This window comes from Hylobates moloch, unplaced genomic scaffold (genome assembly GCF_009828535.3).
Source record: "Hylobates moloch isolate HMO894 unplaced genomic scaffold, HMol_V3 SCAFFOLD_7, whole genome shotgun sequence".
Taxonomy (NCBI): Eukaryota; Metazoa; Chordata; class Mammalia; order Primates; family Hylobatidae; genus Hylobates; species Hylobates moloch.
In genome coordinates, this window is record NW_026652282.1 from 41,166,945 (window position 1) to 41,177,668 (window position 10,724).

Sequence of the window (10,724 nt, forward strand, 5' to 3'; positions counted from 1 at the left end):
CACGCCATTCTCCTGCCTCAGCCTTCCCAGTAGCTGGGACTACAGGCCCCCGCCACCACGCCCGGCTAATTTTTTTGTATTTTTAGTAGAGACAGGGTTTCACCGTGTTAGCCAGGATGGTCTCAATCTCCTGACCTGGTGATCCGCCCACCTCGGCCACCCAAAGTTCTGGGATTACAGGCGTGAGCCACCGCGCCCGGCAGAGCTGATCTAGTTTTATTCCTCTAGTTATAGGTATAATCCTAAGCGTAATGCTCAAGGAGCTAACAATCTCTTTTGTCCTTGGTTATTTGCATCTTCACATTCCTGAAGCATTTAACCTCATGTATTGGTTGAGAAGAATGAACGTAATGGGGGATGTCATGAGGACTCTTGAAACTTCAGGAATCAAGGGAGGGACTCAAGTGGCATAGAGAGCAGTCCTGGGAGACTAAAATTACCAGGGCCCTACTTTGGCATCTACGCTGTTTTGTCCTCATTATTTGTATCCTTTAAAATATATCCATTAAAAATAATCATTGGAGTAAACATGGATAAATTCTTAGACATGTCTTTGGATGGAAAATTAAATATGTTCCCAGATGCCCAGAAGGGCAGCATTCCCAGCACTGTGTTCCAGCAGTCACTCCTAGCTCTAGTTTATACGACTAAGAAGTAGTACTTTGAGCATCCGTTTCAGGTTGGGCCAGAAACAGCAACATACTTGCATTTGATTTCCAAGCCAACAGTGAACCAAAGGTTTGATCAATAGATTTTGCCAGAGGCAGAAGCAAGTTTACTGTGATAGTTTATTGAAAAAAATCTCCCCTTTGTGCTAAATGCATCACTTGGTTATATGTGTTTCTCTTGTTTTCACAGTTTCCTCTTCTTTCTTCCTTTCTTTTTTTCTTCTTCTCAAATAAGGGCTAATTCCATACACAGAATATATCAAAAATAAACAATTTTTGTTCAGTTAGCATCAATTTAACTCAAATTTTAATCAAAATGTATTTAGACAGAGCTATATATTTTCTAAGTGAATTTAAATGTACTGAAAAGCAAAACAAATGATAATGCGTCAAATAATACGCACGTATTCCGGTGAACACAATTTAATGGAATTTTCCTCAGTTGGCAGCTGGATTGATTTCTAATCCTCGCTGTGGTAAGGTTTTTCAAAGCACAGCCAGAAACCTGTGGTCCTTTACCACTTGGGACCAGTTAAACATTCCTGATTTGTGACCATTTTCCAAATGACTTGGAGAAATTTAACCAGGCTGCAGCAGTGTGAAGACCAGGAGTCTCCTGGGAAGGCTGTGGCTGTTATTGCCCACAGGTCAGCCTAAACCTAGCTCCAGGCCCACACAAGTCATTCCCACACTTCCAATACTACTTGGGGTACAAAACGGGACCTTAGGGCAGAGGACTGATGATGTATGGCCAGTTTCAGGCTCTGTCCACAAGAATATATTACAGCCTAGAATTTTAGCCCAGTTCTGAGCATGGTCAGAGGGCCTTTCATGTTCAGCATAATTCTAGGTGAGAGAGCCAGAATAAAGGAAAGCCACAACCACAGTGGTAATGGTGTCGTTTAAGATAGAAATATTTAATGTCTTCAGAAAGACTGAGGTTATTTCGTGTCCCTGTTAAGTGGTCTTCAAAGTTGTTGGTTTGGTTAATATGCTTTTTTTATTTGGATGAAATGTTGGATTTGTTTGCCAAATGATTGCCTAATCATATGGTATTTTGCCTTCTAAAATGGCCAGAAAGTTTTGTTTTGCTGCTTCTATATTTGCTTTATATACCTGATCCTTAGTGAAGTAGAATTGTTTCAGGGATTTACACGAATAATTATAATGAGGAGTCACCTCTGTTGGTGACATAAATCGCAGTTTTTTTCTTAGTTTTTCATATGTTTTTGGAGTTGATGATTACTTTTTCAAGCAGAAATGTTTGCTTTTTAGGTAGGCAAGCATATCAGTTTTTAATGTTATTGTTTCTGGATTTGGAAATTTAAAAGACCCTTCCCAATCCGAGATGATCAAATAATTTCTCCATGTTTTCTTCTAGCACTTACAGTGTTTCATTTACATCCCTGTTCTATTTAGAATTTATGCCAGTAGATTGTGTAGGTTATAAATGAAACGTTATTGTTTTCCAGATGGTTACCAAGCTTTTCCAAAATATTTTGTTGAATATCTATTTTTCAGCACTGATTTGAGAGGCTGCTTCTATCATATATTAAACTGTTGTATATAATTGAGTCTATTTCTGCTCCTTTTGTCTGTCTTAATATAATATCTATGCATTAATATTACATTGTTTTAATATTGAGGTTTTTATGATGGTAGAGATGGTCTTCACTACTTTATCGCTTGACTAAATTTTCCGGGTTACTTTAGCTTTTTAAGAAATTTTTCCATATGAGATTTACAGTGACCTTGTCTACTTTTTACCAACATCACGAAAAATAAATAAGTAAATAAAATATGCCGCAATTTGTATTGCTATCACATTGAATTTATGAATAAACTTAAAGAGATTGTATATCTTGTGTAAATTGAGTTTTCCTAACCAAGAAGATGAGTTGTTTTTCTAATCATTTCTTTTATGTACTTCAAAAGTGACTTAAATTATTCTTCACATAAATTTTTGATACTTCTTGGTAAATATAATCCTGTGCTTTTTTAATGCTATTGTTGCTATTGTGAAGGTGGTCTTCTCCTACACAATAAATTCTAACTAGTTGTTATTTAAGCACAGTATATGCTCAAATCTTGTAGCTTTCTTTAGACGAAAATGTCTGAGATATTGCAGAAACTTGACTGTGGTTCAGAGATACCTCTATTTACAAATGCCTCAATAATGAAGTCATTTTACTATAGTATACTATGCTAAATCAATTTACCTGGCAATTTGGCAGTCCATAAATAAAGCTTTAAAAATGTACATGCTCTTTGATTTATACATGTATGCTTACAAGCCATAAGAATGGATGTGAAGTTACCAAGATTGGCTGGCTCTAGGTAGTGGGGTTTTGGGAGGGGTTTACATTTCCTTATTTTCTGTTTGTTTGCATGTTTGAATTTTACATAACATGCATTACTTTTTAAAATGTTATTTTTTAATAAAAATTTATCCTCATAAATTATAGAAAAGATGCCCATATGCACAGTCACATGTCACCAAAATCCCCTGCTCCACACCTTGGATGTGCTGCTAAATAGTGAAAATGGGCAGCTCTGCTGAGTGAGCTGGGCCTGAGTTCTAATCCCATCTCTGCCATCTGCTAGCTCTGTGTTCCCGGACAAGTTACTTAACCTTTCTGGATTTCAGTATTCTCACCTATAATATGGGGGTTGTTGCAAAGTTATAGAAAATATAAGCAACAATATTTAGCACACAAAAAGAATTTTGGTAAAAGGTAGTTACTACCGTGATTCAACAGCATTAGGACAACCCTTGGCAACATCTGAAGTCTGAGCAAGTTTTCCCCTCCCTTTCGTCCCTCTTGGTGACTCCTTTATGGCCTCCTCAATAACTCTCCATACTCAATAGATAGATTTTTTGCTCTTCATTTCTTCCCCTATCTTTATTCAAAAGCCCTTCCTGCTATCAAAATAGGACATTTACAACTCTTGATTAATTAGCTGAGAGCAAACAGCATTCTCAAGTAAATGTTTAATCTTTTATGTCGAATGAAAAAAAAAAACTGTTCTTTACTAAAATAATTTCAGGTTAGGGTGATTTTGCTTCTTACACATCCCAGACCAATATTTTATGTTTTTCAGAGCATTTTACGTACTATTAATTGGTACTGAGTCACCTTTGCATCATTTATGATTTATTTTACTTTGATATGAATCACAGGCCTCACTTGATACTGTTAAATACATCTTCATGCCTCCTGTGTAACTTCTTCCAAGGGCAGTAACGTTTGTGCATACAATATGTGCTGGTCAAAACATATTTTGTTAATAAATACTTGGTTAAAATATACTTATGTTTAAAATGTGTAATGGGACAAAAAAGGGTGCTTTAGTGGCACGTTTTTATTTTTAATTTCTGTAATTCCGGCTCCGTTTGGGTCTATGTTATTCAAATGCATTATTGAGTCTAAACAAAACTACAGTGTAGGATTCTTAAATAGCAAGAAGACTAATCAACGAATAAAGGCAATTTGAGTGATACTTCAGCAAGGTTCGGAACTGGCTGCAGAGGCCAAATATCAAAGTCACGAAGGCCAGAAAGAAATAAGATTAAGTTCATAAAAAAGACTGCAGACTGTCTCCTTCTGGAAGACTGGAGATGGAGAGGGGAACCTAGTGTGCTAAATAAAGGCAATTCCAAAGATCTGGAGTCCTGCAGTAATGGTGCTGAACTTGATGATGACGTCCCCCAACAAACCCAGGGAAAGAGACCGACAGAGGGTGAAGGTGGGGCAGGTCTGCAAGGAGGGCTAAAGCAAGCCACGTAGAACAGAAGACACTGAGCAGCAGGCGGCTTTGTCCGCAGGGAGTATGTAGGGATGTGCCGATGGGAGGAAATGCCCGGCGCCGCTGATGCCCTGAAGGACCCCACCCGTCTTCACATGGAAAGGGAATGGGCTTCAGGAGACAGGTATACACAGGCTTCCAAGGCCAGAAACGCCAGCTTTAGGAAGAGAAACAGTGGAGAATGAGGCAAACACCCATAACAAACCGAATTACGTTCTTTAACGATAAACCCGAGACTTACTGGGGGCCTGTTAAATATTTGTGGCGCAGGTGAGGAGTCTTAAAAATCTCAAAGATGGCCTTTGTGCCTCAGTTTCCTCGTATATACTGGTGATAAAGAAGACTACACATATCTAATGGAGTTATGAAGATGATTACAATAGTGTAATCTATGAAAAATGCTCAGAAGAGAGCCTGGCACATAGTAAGTGTTATATGTACTTACTATTATTTTTCTGCCAATAACCCTGCTTTAATTGTAATGTGCAGCTTCTAAGGGAAGTTCAAGGGCATTTATGGAGGACAAGAGGATTATCCAATAGCAGAGCAGTGAAAGAACAAGGTTCTAGGACCACATAGCACACAATGACTTCATTACTTTGCTCCAAATTAAGGAAGCTTCCAGCTTCTTGTTAAGTTTAGAAAATTCGTGATGCTGTTGGTGGATGTTAGGAAGGGAAAAAGGTAGAGAGGGAGGTTGGTGGGAGGCACAGAGCTAAATTGAGTTTTGAAGACCTAGTCTCATATGAACCTTATTTTGACTTAAACTCTGTTCAGATAAACTCTTCACACTTTTCTTTGACTCAGATTTTCCTTTCCTTTCGTTTATTCATCATTTGCAACTTTAAAAAAACTGCAGATAGGTTTGACCATTTTCACATCCTATTTAACATAGCTCACCCAAGATATCACTGTGCAAATGCCAAGATGGATTCATGGGGCACTTACTGGCCCCTTCAGAAACAATTATGAAGCAGGCAAGTGGCCACCACAGACAAACAAGTCAATACTCCTTTTCTTTTTGGGGTTGCCGAACTCCCAGCAGAAGCTATTAACAATGATTATTTTTGCATCTCTTTGAGCTGTAAATTGTAAAAGTTCCCCATATCCCTACTGCTCTCCCAACATTTGCCTCCTCTGAGCACTACGGCTGAAAAACCCAACTAGTTAATGGGCTCTGTGTTTCTTTTACTTCCTAAGAGAACAACGCAAACTCTGTGAACCTTATTAGTAACTTTATTAGTAAGCTTGCTAGAAAAATAAAGCAGTGTAATTTTAATCCGTAATCCACAGCTAAGTATGTCTAAGATGCTTAGCATTATAGCAATTAGTCCTTACTCAAGATAATGAAGTCTTGTTCTAACTCTTCCCTCCCACCCTCCCTTCCTTCCTTCTTTCCTAGAAATAGCTGCTATGGAAATAGGTGGGATCAATATACATTTTTAAAAATAAACTTTTTATTTTAGGATAGTTTTAGATTTACAAATTTATTGCAAAGACAGTACAGAAAGTTACCATACACCCCACACCCAGTGTCTCCTATTATTAATATCTTACATTTGTATGGCACATTTGTCACAATTAATGAGCCAATATTGATGCATTATTATTAATTAAAGTCATGCTCTATTTGGATTGTTTCAGCTTATCCCTAATGTCGTGTACTTGTTCCTGCATCCATCCACCACATCATGTCTCCTTAGGATCTTCTTGGCTGTGACAATTTTTCAGACTTTCCTTGTTTTTGATGACTTTAACAGTTTTGAGGAATACTGGTCAGGCATTTTGTAGAATATCCATCAATTGGGATTTATTGATGTTTTTCTCATGTTTAGTTTGGCGTTATGGGATTTGGGGAGGAAAACCCCAGAGATAAAGTGCCCTTCTTTTCTCATTATATCATGTCATGGCTCTATACTATCAATAAGACTGCTTATCACTGTTGATGACCTTGATCGTCTGGCTGAGGTAGTGTTTGTCAGGTTTCTCCAATGTAAAGCTACTCATTTATTCTTCCTTCTTCCTACTGTACTCTTTGGAAGTAAGTTACTAGACTTAACCCATACTCAAGAGTTAAAGAGTTAAACTCCACCTCTTATTTATTTTTCTCCAACTTTTATTTTAAGTTCTGGGGTACATGTGCAGGATGTGCAGTTTTGTTACATAGGTAAACATGTGCCATGGTGGTTTGCTGCACAGATCAACCCATCACCTGGCTATTAAACCCAGCATCCATTAGCTATTCTTCCTGATGCTGTCCCTCCCCCGACCATCCCCAACAGGCCCTCGTGTGTGTTGTTCCCCCCATGTATCTATGTGTTCCCATCACTCAGCTCCCACTTATAAGTGTAAGCTCCACCTCATTGTGGGGAATATTTACATAAACTATTTGGAATTCTTCAGTACAGAAAATATGTCTATTCTCTTTATTTATTCAATCATTTATTTATATCAGTGTGGACTTGTAGATGTTTATTTTGTACTTTGGGTTATAATTCAACATTATTTTGTTCCTCAAACTCTGCTCCACCTTTGGCCATTAATAGCTCCTTCAGTCAAGTAGCTCCTGATCATGGTTTGTTTGTTAGCACTTCCTTACCTTTGTGGCCCTACAAGATGCTTCAGGCTTATCTTGTATATTTCCTGCCCTGTCCTAAAGTCTGCCATTTCTCTGAGGATCTTCTGGTTCCTTTCATTGGAGAATGGTTGAGAAATCAAGATCTGGGGGCTGGGCGCAGAGTAATCTCAGTGCTTTGGAAGGCTGAGACAGGAGGATGGCTTGAGCCCAGGAACAGCCTGTGTAACATGGTGAGACCTTGTCTCTAAAATAAATAAATGAATAAAAGATAGCCATGCTTGGTGGTGCTCACCTGTATTCCCAGCTACTCGAGAAGCTGAGGTGGAAGAATTGCTTGAGCCCAGGAGTTTGAGGCTGCAGAGTAGTATGATCATGCCACTACACTTCATCCTGGATGACAGAGTAAGACCCTGTCTTTTAAAAAACAAAACAAAAAAAGAAATCAAGAAATCAAGATCTGGATGCTAGATATACTCATTGCTACTAGGGTGTTATAGGGTGTCATTGCCTGTAGGTCCCTTAGTTGACAGCACAAGCAAAGCAAGGAGATATATGTGTGTATACAAACCTGTGTATATACACAGATCTATAAATATTTCTATGTACAACTCTCTATATTTATACTAAAGTAAACATGAGTTTATATTGATGTCTCCAACTCTAATTCATTACCACATGGATCATTCCAGCCTCTTCCCCTTCCCTATCTGTAATCTCCCACTCCAACAGTGAGAAAACTTGCTCCCACCATTCACCCTCTATGTATTAATACTTAATTGTTCAATTCCAGTGTACATGTACAGTGATTTTAAAATTACTACTCCATACATCATTGGGAAAAAAATTTATCAAGTAGAGTACAGTGCTTATGTGCAGTTCCTTTTACTTTTAACCTTACAGACCACTCATTTCCAAAATTACTTAGGTCAATACCTTAGTCCCTTACTCCCTTCAGGTGGGGTTGCTTCATATATTTATAATAGATTGTTTTGTCACATTCTGCATTCCACCCTGGAATCCCTCAATTTTCTAAATTATTGATTGCATAATTAAAGTTTACTCTTTGTACTGTAAAATTCTATGAGGTTTGACAACTTCTTAATGTGTTATATTCACCATGATAGTATCACAAAGAATAGTTTTACTGACTTAAACAATCCCCTGTGCTTCACCAATATGACCCATTCCCATACTCCCCAAACATCTAACAACCACTATTTATTGTCTTTATATAGTTTTGCCTTTTTCAGAATATCACACAGTTGCCATCATACAATCTGTAGCTTTTTCGAACTGGCTTCTTTCACTTAACAACTTGCATTTAAGATTCATCCTTGTCTTTCTGTGGCTTGACAATTCAATCCATTTTATCACTGAATATTTCATTATATAAATGTACCACAGTTTGTTTATTCATTCACCTATTGAAAGACATCTCAATTGCTTCCAGTTTTTGGTGATTATGAATAAATACGCTGTAAGCATTTACATGCAAGTTTTTGTGTAACATAAGCTTTCAAATGAGTTGGGTAAATACCTAGTAATGCAATTATCAATCACATGGCAATACTAGGTTTAGTTTTGTAAGAAACTGACAAACTGTTCTCCAAAGAAGCTGTATCATTTTACATTCCCACCAGGAATGAATGAGAGTTCTTATTGCTCTGCATACTGGCCATCAGTTGGTATTGTCAATTTAAAAAATTTTAGCTTTTCTCTTTGCCTAGGCACATTGTCATCAGGATATCCAAAATTAAGATGAAGGAGAGAATCTTAAGAACTGTGAGACAGAAGCACCAGGTAACCTATAATGGAAAATCTATCAGATTAACAGTAGATTTCTCAGCAGAAACCTACAAGCTAGCAGGGATAGGGGCCCTATCTTCAGCCTCTTCAAACAAAACAATTATCAGCCAAGAATTTTGTATCCAGTGAAACTAAGCATCATATATGAAGGAAAGATACAGTCTTTTTCAGATGAACAAATGCTGAGACAATTTGCCATTACCAAGCCACCACTACAAGAACTACTAAAAGGAGCTCTAAATCTTGAAACAAATCCTGGAAACTCATCAAAACAGAACCTGTTTAAAGCATAAATCACACAGGACCTATAAAACAAAAATACTAGTTAAAAAGCAAAAACAAACAAATAAAAAAAACCAAAGTACACAGGCAACAAAGAGCATGATGAATGCAACAGTACCTCACATCTCAATACTAACATTGAATGTAAATGGCCAAAATGCTCCACTTAAAAGATACAGAACCTCAGAATAGATAAGAACTCACCAACCAACTATCTTCTGCTTTCAGGAGACTTACCTAACACATAAGGACTCACATAAACTTAAGTAAAAGGGTGGAAAAGGCATTTCATGCAAATGGACACCTAAAGCAAGCAGGGGTAGCTATTCTTATATCAGACAAAACAAACTTTAAAGCAACAGTTTTTTTAACTTAAAAAAGTCAGAGAGGGACATTATATAATGGTAAAAGGCCTTGTCCAACAGGAAATATCAAGATCATATATGCAATATCAAATATCATAAACATATATGTACCTAACACTGGGGCTTCCAAATTTATAAAACAATTACTAATAGACTTAAGAAATGAGATAGCAACACAGTAATAGTGGGGGTCTTCAATACTCCACTGACAGCACTAGACAAGTCATCAAGACAGAAAGTCAACAAAGAAACAATGTATTTAAACTATACCTTGGAACAAATGGACTTAACAGATACATACATAACATTTCACCCAACACCTGCAGAATGTACCTTCTATTCAACAGCACATGGAACTTTATCCAAGATAGACCATGTGATAGGCCATTAAATGAGCCTCAATACATTTAAGAAAATTGATTATATCAAGCACTCTCTCAGACCACAGTGGAATGAAACTGGAAATCAACTCCAAGAGGAACCTTCAAAACCATGTAAATACATGGAAATTAAATAACCTGCTTCTGAATGAGCATTGTGCTAAAAATGAAATCAAGATGAAAATTTAAAAATTCTTCAAACCGAACAACAATAATGACACAACCTACCAAAACCTCTGGGATACAGCAAAGGCGGTGCTAAGAGGAAAGTTCATAGCCCTAAATGCCTACATCAAAAAGACTAAAAGAGCACAAACAATGTAAGGTCACACCTCAAGGAACTAGAGAAACAAGAACAAACCAAACCCAAACCCAGCAGAAGAAAGGAAATAACCAAGATCAGAGCAGAACTAAGTGAAATTAAAACAAAAAAAATACAAAAGATAAATGAAACCAAAAGCTGGTTCTTTGAAAAAGATAAATAAAATTAATAGGCCATTAAGAAGATTAACCAAGAAAAGAAGAGAGAAGGTTGAGTATGGTGGCTCATGCCTGTAATGCTAGCACTTTGGGAGGCCAAGGTGGGTGGATCACCTGAGGTCAGAAGTTAGAGACCAGCCTGGCTAACATGGTGAAACCCTGTTTCTGCTAAAAATACAAAAAAATTAGCTGGGCATGGTGGCACATGCCTGTAATCCCAGCTACTTGGGAGGCTGAGGCAGGAGAATCACTTGAACCTAGGAGGCAGAGGTTGCAGTGAGCTGAGATCACGCAGTTGCACTCCAGCTTGGGCAACAAGAGCAAAACTCCATCTCAAAAAAAAAAAAAAATACTTCAC